Below are 14,849 nucleotides of genomic sequence, written 5' to 3' on the forward strand. Positions count from 1 at the left end.
AGTCTTAATGAAAGCAATGGATCCTGTGTTTTTTCCTCCACTGAAAAGTGATACTCAATATTGACTGAAGCAGCGGAGTACCCATACTATAGCTACAGAGGATGCCAAAGGGCTGCTCTAACATGCATGATCCACATATGTGAAACTGTCCTCTCCCATGAAAATTTTCCTTCCAGCAAGTTCAAGGTACCACCTTTCTCGTTTTGTTTCTGCTGTAGTTTGAGAGTTACCTCCTCAGAGCCTTGGAGTTCTACTGACCTGTGAACCATTCATTAATATAATTGCTAAAAAATACTCTCCTAACCCTGTCTTACTTCCACAAACAGCTTGAGTCTGTTCTTGGCCTTGTTCAGCCAAGAAGCTGAATGACACTTGGTATGTTCCAAACACAAGGAGAACAGAAGATCACCAGAAAGAGAGTGAAGTGTCACCAAGATATACTAGGAACTCACAAAACCCCTCATCTTTTTGAATAAAATTCACCTTGTATTAGGTCAATCAATAACTTATATCAGTTAATTCACTCTACAGGAAAACTCAGAATCCAGAGGAAAGCGCAATCACATCGAAATGGAAATAAATCAAAGCAATATCTATTCAAAAATCTGCTGGTTATTATAGGTGACAGAGTATAAGTTAGTGAAAGGACCTGAAGAAGAGTAATTGCTAGTTATAGCTGAGGATTAGGATCTAGATATTTCCTTCTAATCACAAAATTGCTACAAGTGTTGATCTGAAATTTCTCATGGAAAGGTTTTTTCCTTGAAAATTTTTGAGGTTCTCCTCAGATTTCAGGTGAAGTGCCCATTGCTTTATACTTGGTATATCTACCCATAAAATGAAGATAAGATAATAGCCACTTACCTAACCAGGATGTTCTTGAAGATATCTATAGCATTGAGATAATCAATAAAAGTCATCAGTAAGAAGACAACAATATTATAAATAATCAGAGATCAGAGCATGCATGGAAGAACAAGGAGGAAAAGAATGCTTTACTTCCAACATCAGAATGAGAAACTGCAGTACGTTAGTAAAGAAAATCTCACCTTTGTCAGAAGATCAAGGACTTATTAAGACTTCAGTTTATGGAATTTTATGAGAACCTGGATGCATATACCAGAATACCAATAAAATAGACAACTCATGGTATTATCACTGCACACAAATTGCATTAGTAAACACTTTGAACCGTTTTGGGTTGAAATGCCAGAATACCTGGGTTGCTTTGTTTTCATTAGCTTTTCTGTTTACATTGTAGATATATATCGTTGCCATAACATGTAAAGGGATAGAAACTGGAATTTCCTCCAACAGCTGCAAAACCAGGCCCTAGAGACATACTTCTGTATAACAGGGATGAAAAGAAGAAAAGCATTAGCATAATGAAGCTGGTGGAACAGAGTACTAAGGTCTCAATCCTGAGGATGATATCAAAAGACAATCATACCACTTCTTAATGAAAGTTGAACCTATGGAAGAAATAGAGTGAATAGGCATCATACTTCAGATACAAGAAGCATAACCTTTGAGGAATCCTGCTATGAATTTGATGAGCCTTTACACTAAGATTTGATTTTCATTAGCCTCTAAAATGGAACTTTTAATGAATAAGACCCGTGACCTTTAACATAATGTGCATACATATCTGGCAAAAACCTTAAAGAAAGTTATAAGCAAGAACAAAAGAATAAGACAACACCTCGAAGTAAATGATACAGAAACTTGTACTCACAGAAAATAAGAGAAGGTAGTGATGAAGAAATGCTAAAAATCTGTCAGTCTACCTCAAACTAGCCAGTATTAAAGTCAGTGGGAGAGAATGAGATATGTATTGGGGTGATATTAAAGTAATTTAGGAAGAATTTATTTACTGAGATAAAACATGAAGCAAAAGGATCTAATTAAAGAAAAAAATCAAGTTCTATCAAGGCAGAAGACAGTGGGGTGGGAAAAAGAAAATACATTCATTTAGCTACATTTCACAGATGGCAAAGTGGAAGACAAGGTGAGATGTCTAGGGTTGTGAAGACATGGCCTTGTGAGCTCTTATCCTGGCCTCTGATGCAGCTGTAACACTGTTCTTTCCTAATTTGTTGCCTCTGATTTGTTCTTCCTTAAAATGTAGTTCCATCTGGCTATCAAAAATTACAACATAAAAGTGCTACTCAGCCAGAAAATGTAATGCATATTCAAACAAGGACAGGATATCAGTCACTTCTCTACTTACCTTTTGAGGTAAAAAAAAAAAAATCTCAAATTCACACCATTCTGCAGTTCTGGAATTCCTACTAAAAGCCCAAATATCTTTTTTATCTAAAGCCTAAAATTCCAGAAACGCATGTTCAGTAAAGCAGAAACATGTGGCAGTTTCCAATAACATGAAAGAAAATTAAAACACGAATGGATCAAAAGATCTAGATCACATATGATTTTTTATCTGAACACCTATTTTTATCACCTGTTAACATTTATGCACTGTGTGCTAATAGCAAGTTCAACCCTATAAATGGCACCAAGATCCAAGCTGTTTCTGCTTGGATCCAAGCTGTCTTTTCTATGCACAGTTTACAAAGTAAGCCACTGGTTCCCTGACTGTGACTGGCAAACCATCAGTGTGTACAAAACTTGTGGAAGTCCCGGAAGGACCAGCTGGGCAAGCACCAATGGGTTTTACGTTCCCAGATGCTGAATTGTGGAAACATGTAATAGTTCATATTATTTTACTTTGCTAAATAAATGACTATTGGTCCACAGAGTTATTTGGTCATGAATTGGGAGGAGGTAATTCATGTGACTGGGCATAGGAGTGGAAACATCTACAAATTTTTACTGTTAAGACATGTTTTGGTTTCCTGAGGGGAAACTGTGACAGCTACTGGACTAACAGCTGTCACTGAGAAGACAAGACACGACATGAAATTCACAGGAAGAAGGACACACTTCAATACTTGGAAGAGTGCAGACCATTTAGAAAGTCATCAGAAACAGCACTGCAGTGCATACGTCTAATCACACCACTACCACCAGCCAATATATGGCCAAACGTGTGCAGATGAAACACAGAGGTTTTCTCCATTTTGTCCCCTAATCAGTGGGTCCTCCAAAGCAGAGGACGGGTAGCAGTTGTGTTTCTGGTTCTTTCTGTGGCTACATGTACATTCTTTTAATGATAGGAGGTTCGTATTAATACTTACCCAGCTCATGATGTGAACTGGATGGAGAAGTACCCTACAAAACTTATAGAATATTAGTAGAATATCTGGAGATCCATGGATGAGCAACAGAAAAATGCACCCTATTATCATATTGCTATAAATGCCTGCTGTGGAGCCAGGGGATGAAACCCATATGCTTCTTCAAATCCCTCACAGATCATTGTTTTGTGCTGCTTTTGCAGTAATTGCAATTATTGCAGGACTATACGAACAGAGATACAAAGTCTGAATTACATTCCATGTAATGATTTTCTGGATGGTTCAAGGTTCGCATATAAAAGCTATCCTGAGTTGTTGTTCAGGACTGACAATGAGTATTTAGCTAAATTTAGAAATGCGGTTGTTTTCTTTTTTTACATTAATATTGTATCAGTTGAGTGTTCCTTACATTTGCAACATGTCACAAGTTAAACTTTCAAGAGTGAGCCTCATTATCATACATTGGCAACCTCAGATTAAGCTCCCATCCTATGGGACACTGTGCAAACACAGAATCAAAAAGTAACCATGTGGAACATTCTAGCCGGAAGCCAACACTTGAAAACATAGGTTGGGGCATTAAAATAAAGTTGGATCCTTATTTAGGAGTGAGAAAACAGAAAAGTAATGACAGATGATGTAATTGTTACCTACTACCTACGCATGACGTGGTGGGTACTGTACCAGAGAGAATGAACGACACTCAGTAACTGCCCCATGAGGTTACAATTCAAATGGAAGGGCACAGAAGAGAGTCCCATGAAAAACAGAGGAAAATTACTTGTGTTCCAGCATGTTTTTTTATTTTGGAATAGCTATATTTTGCAGAAATATTGCTATATTATAAATTATATAATTTATGGAAATATTATTTATAATATAAATAATATTATGCAGATAATTTTGTTAAGATCACAGTAAGAGATAGGAAAGAGATCTTGGGTAGTTCAAAGAGGAGTGGAAAAAGACAAGCAGCAAGAGCAAGGCCTCACCCTCACAGTGGGAGTCAACGGGAAGTTGGTGCCTAAGGTTGAAAAGCAGGAGAAGCTGAAGCTACTATACAACAAGAATTTGCAAGAATGCATTGCAAATATCAGGGCTGAGACAATCCCTCAACCTTATTTGTGATCCTGGTGTTTTGAGGGGAAAAATACCATGGAATATCAAAAATACTCTAATGAGTATGTGAATGAGTGAAGTCACTCACCTTGGCTTGATACTAGTTTTTCAGCTGGGAAAGGGGAGGTGAACTAACCTGGCAGTGAGACTGCACATGGGTGTCAATAAATTTTGGAGTGCCTTTCAGAGACGTCTGCAATGAAATTGAGAGATGGCAATTCTTCTGCCTGACAGTTTGTGGACTTGTTGCCTGTTCCTCATTTTCCTATAAACTATGAGTCCAAGCAATAAACTGTTTTGCTCTACCTCACCAGCACTGACTTTTTGTCCAGTTCTTGGACTATGTACATAGTTTAGTAGAAGAAAGAGTTTTACTTCTTATACCTGGAGTTTATGAGGTGGTGTGGGGTTGCCTCTCTGAAGATTTTTCATAAGAAAGAGCTACTTTCATTTCCCATTTACTATGAAGAAGACTGTATCTAGATCTCTAGTAGTACTATGTAATTATTGGCAAGACAACCTGGAGAAGTGCTATGAGAAGAAATACAGGATTTCCCTCTATATGGCTGTCCACCTGACACTTAATATGCTGCATAGTGACATAAGCTACTACCATCTTGAATACAACTTCACTTTAGAATTAGCTTATGCAGCCTCCTTGAGGTTAAGTTGCATCACAAGACATAGCTTAACACTAGAAAATCAAGAGTAGCAGAAGAACATACAAAGCAGGAAGAGTCTTAATAGGGAATATCCTTCAGCACAAGCATCTAAACCAAGATAAGCACTTTCAGGGCAAAATTCTGCATTGATGCAGTCCTGTTCATTGTTGGACTAGAGGAGATGGTAGTAGAGAGAAAGGGCAGAAAAAGAGGTAGTGGTTAGCTCTTTCAACACAGAGAATCCTTCTAAACCTGACGTGAAAAGACACAGCATCTGGAAAGCTGCAGCAGGTAGATGAGCTCTGTGCAAGCTGGAGAATTCCCTCTATTGCACAAGCTATGCAAATGTAATTGTAGGCTAGAAAGTGCAGTGACTCATAGGTGAAGTGGATGTGAGAATATCTGGGTTAAAGAGAGTTTGTACTGAGAAGACCATGTGTAGGACCTCAGAAGCTCCCAGAGAAGGGAAAGTGAAAGGAGTTAGTGATGAGCAGAGAAAAGAAAAGAGATGAAGCGCAAACCTCAGAAACCTCAAAACAGCATTCCAAAGGGATGGACTCCAGCTGTTGGAATGTTCTGTGGAGGATACAAGGGAGTAGCACTGCCCCATGATGTTTCACCTCCTGCAGTCTCACTAATCAGATCCCCCCAATGATGTCTGCATCAAGATTTGGCAGCATAAAACACAGGATCTCCATGTTTTCTCAGTTGGAGAGGCAAATGACAGATGAGGGTTGAACAAATGGTTGTAGAGGTGATTCAAGGCTGTCAACTTAAGATTTCCGTATTTCTGCAAGGGAGGTGGACCAGTGGTGTGGTAGGCAGGATAATTAAATGTTGGATATGTTCAAGGCCAGGTTGGATAGGTTCTTGAGCAATCTGGTCTAGTGGATGGTATCCCTGCCCACAGCAGGGTGGTTGGAATTAGATGGTCTTTAAGGTCACTTCCAACCCAAACCATTCTATGATTAAGATGTGAGCATTTTGTAACCCCCAGCACGTTCCAGACAGATCTGCCCTTCATGGTAAAGGATGAAAATAGTGTATGAGCAAGTGAGAAGTGAAAATGCTGCCTCAAAACCACCTCACTTTTGATTTTCTGTACCAACTGCCATGGCTTTGACTTCCACCCTTTGCCACCTCACCCTTCTGAGGCAGTTGGCTGTCATCCTGCTGTTGCCTGTTGTGTCCCCTCTGAGGTCTGGTTGCTTCACTGCTCCACTGAGTGCCCTGAGATTCCTCAGAAGAAAAGGCACTACACAAGGTGTGGCACATTACTCACACTGTGTCCTGTGTCAGTTGTCACACGGTATTAGTTATTACTTTTAGTTACACAGAAGTTCAGCAGGGTTCTCTGAAGGGAAAAAGGTTTTCCACTGGTTAAAGCAGTTGGTCCTCACAACTACTTTGGAAACCTTCCCCTCAGACAGTGAAGACCATCCAACTTTTTCTGATTGAGAAACCCACTTGAAATTAGCAATAAATCAAACCTGCTCTTCTCAGGCAAGACATCTGTTGATAACCACACTGAGTGCAGCAGCAGTAAAGGAAACCAGGACGTGCACCACAGATGGCTGCAGCCAAGGTGGAGACTAAGAAACCCTCATTTCTCCTGAGCTAACAGTATCTGCAGTTTGCAAACCCCCGAGAATTAACCGAGCATCTTGGCATCCTGGTTCACACATTGCAGAGCAGCAAAGTTTGGAACATGTAATTCTGTTTAGTTTCCTCTATAGATCAGCTATCAGAAATTACTATGTATAAAGATTTCCCTCTACAGGTGGTTAGAGCTTGTAACAGCCTCTCACTTTCCTGCATCACTTTAATTAGTATTTTGCCTCATCATTTGCTTTGTTATTATTTTACCTATTACCCCCCTTTTACCTATTACTTTCAGTCTATTCTCAGTAGTAGCAAATTCTCTATGCAAGAAATGTCAACTCCCTTTCAACCTCCTTAAGCTTTAACACTGCTGACTTCGACTCTTTTTGCAATTAAAATTTCATTTGCAAGCTCGTTTCCTGAGTGAGTTGATGCCTTCCTTCTCCCCCCATCCCAAAATGTGACAAAGTGAAAGTTGCAGCCTCTGCAAAAAGTGTGGGGGGGTCTTAAATACATAGCTCCCTGCCTGCAGTTTGAGCTCGCAAACTAACATGCTTTCCTGCAGGAACATCAAATGCACAGGACACACAACACAACAGCCTAGAGAACTCTTTGCAAGGAGGGGAATGCAACGCTGTCCAGTCTTTTCAAAGGCAGGGAGCAGAACAAATCAGAAAAGTCTACTTCTTGTAAAAGCATCCAACAACTGAAATCAGAAAACTTTGCAAAAAAGCAAAAGGAAAACACCACACACACGCACGCACGCACACACACGCGCGCACACACACAGAGAAACCTACCTTGCAAAATCTTCTTCACTTATTTTTGTATGCAAAGAAAAAAACCCCAACAAAACAAAACAATCCCCAAACAAACCAAAAATAAATAACTCCCTCCCCTCCAAAACCGCTTTCCCCTCTTCCCCACGCCTTAGCTGGATTTCTAGGGAATTTGGGGACGGGTGGGAAGAGCTGAGGGTGGAGGGGCTATATAAATAAACTAGAGCGTTTCGAGCTGTGTATCGCGAAAGGCTGTGGGTTTCGCGTAATGTGTGTCTGCACTCTTCCAGGAGAAAGGGAAAAAAAAAAAAAAAAAAGAAGGGGGAAAAAAAAAAAAAAAAGAAGCCAGTTCGTGTTCAGAGCCTGACTTGGAGACAGGGAGAAGCAGCAGCCCCCTCCTCCCCTCCTCCCCGCCGCCCCCCGCCCTGCCGCCCACGCACCACCCCCGCACCGCCGAGCCCGGCACCTCCTGAGCGATGCGCGGGGCGGAATCACTCAGCCCCCGCCGCCCCGCGCCCCCGCCGCTATTTATAGCCCGCGGTCCCGGCCGGCCGGCCGGGCACACGCGTGTCCCTGCCTGCCTCCCCTCCCTCCCGGTTCGTGCACCGCCACAATAACGCTGCCTTTCACAGGTAGCGAGGCTGGGCTTTTTTTCCCCGCACTGCCTCTGATCACAGATTTTTTTTTTTAGTGATTTTTTTTTTTTTTTTGGGGGATGTTGCGGAAAGCCCACGGGGTGCGTGGGGGAGCGGGGGTGGCTGGGGAGGCGGCGGGGGTGCGTGTGCGGGAGCCAGGGTGTTGGAGCGGGCTCCCAGCCCTTGGCTCCCGGTAGCACAGTCAGTTCCTCCAGTGTGTGCTATTGACCTGCATTGACGTCATTGCGTCATTAGGTCTCCCTTAGAAACACTGACTTTCAAAAATAGTATCAAATTAATTCAACTGGCAGAGAGAAGCCACTAGCTGGAATGAGCCATAAAACTCCAGAATCTTCAGCCCGGCTTTGCTGTGCCAGCCCACCCCCCACCCTGTGCCCCCTCCCCCCAGCCAAGCGGGCAGAAATCAGATTGTATGGAAAATACCACCGATGGAATAAAAAAAGAGAGAAAAAAAAAAGGGAGGGGGGAAGAGGGAGACCAAATTAGATTGCAAACCCTAGACCAGCCTCTCTCCCTCTTTTTCCTTTCTCTCTCCCTCTCCCCTCCTTTCCCTTTTCTGATCTAAAAATATCCCCCTTGCTTGAGCTGACTGCGGTATCTTTTGTGTTGCATCTTTCTGTTTTTAGCCTTTGCATGAGCCATTGAAGGGTGGCCTGCAAGAGATCAGAAGCACAAGATATTGATCTATCGATACCCTCTGGGGCCAAGAATTAATTTTAAATGAAAGAGCTGCACCTTGATTTTGGCAGTGGGTGGGTGGGCAGATGACAGGGGTTATTTTAGGATACCATTCACATTCTATGAAGCTGCAGCGTCCACTTTCTCCCTCTAGATTCATTTTAAAAATATCCTTCCTTCCTCACCCCACCTCTCTCACGTGGACCTGTGGGCAAGCACATGTCACCCCCATTCATACAAACACAATGCAACGGAGCAGCGGTAATTTGCAGAGATGGTACATTCACAAACAGCAACCCAGTCGCTTTAATGCAGGTTGATTTCACAGAAAGGACACCGCAGCCCAGAGGAATTTGATTAGACTGGTGACTTAAATTTGCAAGCTGCTTATTTGGTTCCTTATTTTCTTCACCTTAACTTAGCAAAACTGATTTAATCTCTCTCTCTTTCTTTCTTTAAAAAGAAATAGGAGAAAAATTCTGTTTACACTGTAGAGGGAAGACCTAAATCTTAGAACCAGTGGTAAAGGACAGTAAAAAACATTGATGGCGATCAGCTTTCAAGTGCTTTGCATCAAGGCACACACCCATGGCCAGATACAGCTATATCTATCCATGACCTACGCTATGCAGAGCTGTGCACACGTACCACACAGCAGATCTAATCCTGCAACATTCACAGTTCAGGAGAGTGTTTTGAGTTTGTTGTTTGGTTTTTTTTTTAATTGGTGAAAGTATTCAGGAACAGAGGCACTGTGCTAGACAGTAATAATTTGCAAGATCAGGCCATAAATAGGACTCTAGCCCTGCAAACATTTATTCACGTGCCAAGTGTTAAGACTGTGACTAATCTAATTTGAAATCAAGGGGATTACTCATAGTAGTAATGTTAAACTCATGCATGTTTGCAGGATCAGGGCCTACATGATTAATCACCACTGCAGCTAGGCACTATTGGGTACACCATTTATTACTTACGATACTTCTGCACTGTATACGCTCAGATCCATCCCAGAGAGTGTGCACTGCTCTACCATAGTGAAGAGTGAGCATCATGTTCTGCTTAACGAGGAAGTATGCAACACACCTCGATATTCTTATGCTCCATCTGATTTTCGCAATACTAATGAACCTCCCAGAGGCCCTGGCTAAATACCACTTGGGGCAAATTTAGAGTCATTTGAGCAAGAAGTTGCAGATGCGCAGCCTGCCTGGGACGGGCATCTCACGCATCGCTTTTTTTCATGTAATGGCTACACATGCACTATAGCTGGAACTGTATCTGCAGACTGCTGATGACTCCAAGACTAGCACTGGTGTGTGCAGAGGCTCCATTCCTAGGTTCTGAGGGATGAATAGGAAAAGAATGAAAGCATAGCCATTATATAAATCATTCATCCATCTTTGTATCACTATTGACGATGTCTATTATTATTATTACTATTAATTTTGAAAAAGAAGTTTTGGTCCTGTTCAGACTGGACTGTTCTTGGATATTCATATCTCCTGGTGCTCAGCACCAGTGATGACACTCTGCTGCAAAAGTGAGTGACCTTTGAGCTTGGGTCCCCACATCAGCTTGTGGCAAACTCTCAAATCAAAGAAAGTGAGGTGAGGTGCACATGAGCAGTAAGATATGTGCTGAAGCAAGAAGGTTTCCAGGCAGCTTGCTGGTAAAATAACTAAGTGATCTCAGGTGACATGGAGTGTTGGCTAAACTGAGCTGCACCCATGCACTGTGCAGGTGACTTCTCTTGACAGCTTTTGGGAACAGAGTGATGTACGTGCTTCTTGTGTTTTACAAGAGCTCCGTTTGTCCAAACTCCACTATCTCTCATTTAAAACCAACATTTGTGAGTTCTCTAAAATAAACAGTCCAATGTTGTTTTAGAAACGTAAGTAGTCAGGAAAAATCAGCAAGGATTAAGTGGAGGAAGATAGAAGACAGTTAAAAAAACAGGATTAGGTTACCTGGAGCAAGCAAAGTGAATGCAGCCAAAGAAAAACATGCAATTTGGTCATCTATGCCTGTAAGTCACAGATAAAAAAATCCCTTTAGCACAGACTGTTCTAGAGTTTCTAAATTTGTTATGTTCTGGGGGTGCTGAATAGAGGGAAAGCTTTGGGGCACGTGTGCTGACTGAACAGGGGCAGGGTGGGTTGGTTGGATGCAGAAGGGAGAAGGGTCTGGAGGAGAGCACAGGAAGAAGAGTATAGGACTCTGGAGAGGCAAAAGCAATTAGAAGGGGAGGCTAGAAGGCAGCAGGAAACAAAGGCAAGGGAGTAGAGCTGAGGCCCTAGCCCAGAAGTGTGATGAGAAGCCTGGTGGAGAATGAAGGCCAGGCGGGCAGTGAAGAGAGAGAGCTAGAAACACTCTCCTTTTCCCTCTGTGTAAACAAAGTATGTTAGGTAGAGGGGAATTCTGCCGGGCACCAAGCCTGTCTCTGGTCACAGCCACCTGGAGCTGTGTAGACAGTTTTTTCCTTCCTGTAGCTCTTTTATTTGACCAAGAATGAGCCTCTGAATTTCCAGAGCTCTCAACTTCCTTCCCTGGGCTTCCCTTCCCCAGGAGCAGCCTGAGGCTGGACCTTGGCTCTCGTTCCCTGTCCTGCCACCATGCACCTGGTACACTCACACCTCACAGCACTGCTCTGCTCCTTGTTGCCCACAGGTATGTCAAATAACCTCCAGGTGAGGGGTGGGAAGGAGAAGGGTAAAGCTGAGATGGACGTAGGAGGAAATGAGGGAGGACAGCTGCAAACCGTGCATGCGTGGAGAGGAAGGGGGGGATGTCAGAAGGTATGGAAGTACAAAGTGTGGGTGTAATGGAGGGGATTTCAGAGGACCTGAAGTACTGTAGGGGAGCAAAAAGAGCCAAAAGGAATGTGGTGGATGAAAGAAAGCAGTGAAAAGAAGTGAGAGATGCTGAGCAGTTGAGCTTTACAAACTTCATAACCAACATCCATACCTCACAGGGCTTTGGAGTGCCTTTTTTCAGGTCTCCTGCTTGTCATATGTGCTCCCTTCACATTTGTCCTCTCCACCTTTCAAAGTGTAGTTATGGCTCCAGGCTACTCCAGAGTCCTTCCCCAGCTCCTCTTCAGAGTTTCATGCTGGTACCTGCAAATACAGAAGCATAAAGAGGGAAGTAGTGTGCAACACAGGGAATCAGATCCAGTGTGGGGATCCAGGCTCTGGACATGGAAAAGGTTCCATTTTTCTTGGGGTGTGTATGTGTGTGTGTGAACTGAAAAATATTTGATATCCCAAAACTTTGCATGGAGGGAATTAAATTTCCTTCCTTTCAAGAAGTAGAGAAGTAGAGTGAGGGTGAAAGTAAGCAAAGAAGAGACACAATTTTGTTGCACACATTGCTGTTTGCAATGCAACTTCAGCTCTGCCCTTTGGGTGCTGTGCCACAGCAAGGCCCTCACCCACCATCACAGGCACACTGGAAATAAGTATAGAGGTCTCTTGGACAGAATCCAATGATTCCCTTGTTGTGGTAAAGCACAAGGCAAGGTCACACAAGCAAACAGGTGCAAGCTTGGCTTGGCCTCTGTTCAAGTGCTGAGCCTACATATAAGACACTAAAAAATATCTTGACTTTTCCCTTTCTGTACAAATTCCTTCTGTGAGATGGCCTTGCTAACCTCTCCCAGTGACCAGGAGATCATACAATTGGATGATGGACAATTCCTGCAGCAAGGGATTACTATGGGCACATTGGCTAAATCTCCGTTGGCAAACCAAATAAACCACACTCCATCTCTCAACATAGACCTTGCACTGTATCATGATATCAGCTATTCCAAACTGCTCCAACAGGTAATCAATACAGCTACAGCCAACACAGTTAATACACTCAGAATAGATGCAGATAAATGTTGAATTTCCAATTTGTTGTCTGTGATTCTAATAATAGCACAGCCAAAGAGTGTGCCTCAGGTCTATTTATTAGGCTCCTCACTTTTTGCCATGCCATTTCTGAGAGCTAATGCCAGCAACTCACAGTTAAGATTGTGTTGGGAAGGGATATTTTTTTTAGGATTTCACTGTTGACTTCTTAGACATCTCAGTCCTATGACTATTGAAATTTTCTAGAAGAGCAGGGAGACACCACACCACCTCTGAGGCAACAAATGTTCTAAGCATTAAATAACAGTGAAAAAAGGCAGTTTAGTGCACACAGTGCTTTATGGTTAAGTATAGGAAAGCATGCTGTACACAAAGACATTGCAGTCTAAATGGGGAACCGTACAAAAAAGAACAATTGGAAAAGGGGAGGGAGGATGGACAAAGTAAGTTACCAAATTTCATGGTGGGTGCAAATGCATCTTGATATTTTCAGCTTTTAAATCAGATTGGCATCCTGTGTTTAAAGACTTTTAGGACTTACTGCAGGAATTTCAGTCCTGGAAGAAGAACAGGGAGATTTTCAGTCTGGATAGGCTTCATGGCACATGGCTTTAGGGATATTAGAGGTCACAGGCTACACAGGCATTACAGCACACAAACAAGTGGCTGTGTCTATCCCCAAGTCACAGGAAGATGTCTTTTTCTCCTATGCAGGGAAGGGCTACCCTCACAACTTGCAGTCCAAAGGGAAATTTCTGGTCTGCACAGAGTGCAGGAGGATTTATCTGGAATTTAGCAAAAGCAAACTCAGAATCATCTATAGCACTACCAGAGGCCTGAAGAACTGCAAAGACAATGAGAGGTTATGGTCCTGCATCCTACCTAACCAATCATGTCCCAAGAGCAAACCAGACTTCCCATGCCACACATAAAATGTTGAATGGAGTGGTATTGCTCTCAGCAGCATGAAGTAGTCATACAGTTTCTGACAGGAGATCCCTATGCAGCAGCCTTGCATGTCATGTCCCAGGCTTTAGAATACTTGAGGCTGGGTTTGTTCCTGCTGATTTCCCTGATAAATGTTATACACACACATCACTGTTGTGTCAGAGCATCTTTCATGACAGAAAGCCCTTTTCAGGTTTATTTCTACCCCTCTTGAATTTAGCCAAAGTTCTCAGAGAGGCCATTTTGGGCTATCTCATTCAAGAGATAATTCTGTTTCATACTACAGGTAAATCCAGCCTGCTTCCCGTTTTGTATAAAACCTTGCAGCATTTATGTCTTGCTTGCACCTGTGCAGGGGGAAGGATGGAGACAGAGGGCAACATGACCTTCTGACCTGCATGACAGGGCTTTCCCTGCCTTTCTAAAATGAGGTGAAGGGGCTTGAAGGCTGAATCTCCGAAGTTAAACAATAGTGGCTGTAGGCCCGGTTCTTCCATGCCTGGTTACTCAAGAAGGCACTCCCTGTGACACACCAGCTTCTCACTATGGAGTAATCCAGTACCTCCCCTCTTTGTGCTGTAGGGACAGCACTGGTTCTTTACTGCCTGGCTTTCCCCTTCCCCCTCCCCATCAAAGAAAGGAAAGGGAAGCAGGGAATAATCCAGGGACTGGGGTGAGACTCACCCTCTGCAACTCTGTCCCTCATTTCAGTGCAGTCTGTAGGGACTGGTGGAAGACCCCAGTGTATGCTAGCTGGGCACAGCCCACAGTGGGTGAAGGTCTGACTGCATTGTCCTGATAGCTGGAGGAGCTCGCAGGGCAGGCAGAATGAGGATGCCTCCCCATTTCTGATATTGCTTACGACAATCCTGATCAGTCAAATCCTCTTTTGTCAAATTCATTCTTGTCTGAACTCCATTGTAGTCACTGGAATTACAGGTGGTGAGCTGCACATTTTGACTCACATACTGGGAAGTTGTAAACTGACTCCCAGTACACCTGAGTCCATTTTGGATTGAGAAGACAGGGCTCTAAAAAGCCAATAAACCAAATATTTATTGTGACATGCTCAGACAGAAAAACTTCTGCTCATCTCATATTTTCTTTTATCCATTGCATTGGGAAATTTGTTTGAAAACAAGACTTCACAGAAGTCTTTAGCAGTTCCTAGTCCTCTAATTCATCAGAGTACTCACAGACACCTTAGACCACAGCAGAGCTGGGTACATCCCCAAGCGTCCCGGCTCCCTGTTCTGTGCTCAGCCCCATCTCACTTCCCTCTACACTGGTTGTCCTTTGGAGAAACTACCCAAGCCCCAAAACAGTGCTGTAGGGCAGGAAGAGACAGCAG

At 43.0% G+C, this 14,849-nt stretch overlaps 1 long non-coding RNA gene across 3 annotated transcripts in view; it reads right to left on the bottom strand.

The window, feature by feature from the left end:
- LOC126651291 (uncharacterized) overlaps positions 1 to 7,628 on the bottom strand; it is a 76,143-nt gene extending 68,515 nt beyond the window's left edge. Inside the window, exon 1 of one of the 3 annotated variants that reach the window (XR_007631618.1) lies at positions 7,381 to 7,628. This is a non-coding gene — a long non-coding RNA (uncharacterized LOC126651291). The remainder of the gene's footprint in view (positions 1 to 7,380) is intronic. The other 2 variants (XR_007631614.1, XR_007631613.1) reach the window with 2 other exon arrangements.
- Positions 7,629 to 14,849: the final 7,221 nt, after the last annotated feature.

The sequence above is a fragment of the Myiozetetes cayanensis genome, unplaced genomic scaffold, assembly GCF_022539395.1.
Source record: "Myiozetetes cayanensis isolate MyiCay16 unplaced genomic scaffold, myiCay2020 scf6-25, whole genome shotgun sequence".
NCBI lineage: Eukaryota > Metazoa > Chordata > Aves > Passeriformes > Tyrannidae > Myiozetetes > Myiozetetes cayanensis.